The sequence below is a fragment of the Etheostoma spectabile genome, chromosome 20 (genome assembly GCF_008692095.1).
Source record: "Etheostoma spectabile isolate EspeVRDwgs_2016 chromosome 20, UIUC_Espe_1.0, whole genome shotgun sequence".
In the NCBI taxonomy this organism is placed as follows: Eukaryota; Metazoa; Chordata; class Actinopteri; order Perciformes; family Percidae; genus Etheostoma; species Etheostoma spectabile.
In genome coordinates this window covers 19,251,551-19,252,924 of record NC_045752.1, presented here as the reverse complement: position 1 = coordinate 19,252,924, position 1,374 = coordinate 19,251,551, and the positions used below count along the sequence as shown (strand labels likewise).

At 38.9% G+C, this 1,374-nt stretch overlaps 1 protein-coding gene across 1 annotated transcript in view; it reads left to right on the top strand.

Annotated features, from left to right (window-relative positions):
* dapp1 (dual adaptor of phosphotyrosine and 3-phosphoinositides) overlaps positions 1–1,374 on the top strand; it is a 13,716-nt gene that overhangs the window by 11,475 nt on the left and 867 nt on the right. The window lies entirely within an intron of this gene.

Below are 1,374 nucleotides of genomic sequence, written 5' to 3'. Positions count from 1 at the left end.
GGGAATTAAAGAACTACTGATAATGTTTTGCGCATGTCTGGAAATATAGCAAGGTCCCGCAGTCATGTAGGCAGACAAGAGAAAGGAAGGGAGGGGTTCTTCTTTTTTCTTTTTTTTTTAAAGTGGAGTTTTTTGCAGTTTTTTCCTCATTTTGTATTTAACTATGAGGTTCATCTGAAAACCCTCTATCTACAGACATGTCGCGACTTTCATGGGGATTGTTGAAAAAGCATTTTGGGAAACAAAAGGAAATCACCAATTTAGGTTCAGTAGAAGAAGAAACGGCAGGTTATGGGAAGGTTGCATTACAATTACAACACTTCATGACCCAGAACCCCCATGTGGATTTCTACGTAATGACAACAAAAACTGTTGGCGCGACCAAGTGATACAAGCCTTCCGTGATCCCGTGATTGCTAGACCTGTTCGCCTGGTTTGTGGGTTTTGACAGAAAGGGGGTGAGCCTGGGAGCTAAACACTTTCTGTTAACCGCCTTTTTACATTTGGAAAAAGCAGTACTAGTTGTATTTTCCGTGTGAAGGAATACATGATTGAGATTGGATCTTTAGTGTTTTTTTTGTTTTTTTGATCTCTGTGTTTAGTCTCTCGCTGCTGCATTTTTGGATTGTTTACAGCTGCTACACTTCCTTCTCAGCAGTTCCTTAACCTGGGCGTCCAATGAAAAAAAAAAAAAAAGTTATCACATTCAGTTCTATGCCCAATCAGTCCTTCTGCCATGTCTAGTTAGTACCACCCTCATGCCCTGATTCTGTCTTCAGGTGCTTTCCCAGTTCACACTTGCATATTCTAGGCATAGCTAAACTATGAAACATGTTTTGAAAGTGTATTTTCCGGGTTGTTTGGTCTGTATTGTCTGAAGGGACGGTGCCAATGAAATCTAACCAGACATTCATCCACAGTCACGTGGGGGCTTGGATTCTGTTGGAATTGTTGATTGATGAATCTGTGTCTGTAACCTGAGGAAATGTGTTTGCACTGTGAAAGAACGCTGCATCAGTGGGGGACTAAGCATAGGCTTACTGCATTTATTTCAACCAGCTGGAGAGTTATGAATGCTGGGAAATGTATAAATGAACTCAAAATGTTTTTAACCCTCCTGTTGTCCTTGGGGTCAAATTTGACCCACTTTCAAAAAGTTTCTAAATCAGAAATTTGGGTTTCCTTTAACCGAATTGTATAAAATAAACAACGTTGACGATCCATACGACGCTCCTCACAAGTTAAATAACTGATCAGTCCACTCTTTTCATTGAATTTGGGTGTTTTATTTAATTTCTTAGCATTTTAAGAAGAAAAAAAAGATATAAGAACACTGAAAAGAGTGACAGACGTGAAAAAAAAAAAAAAAAAAAA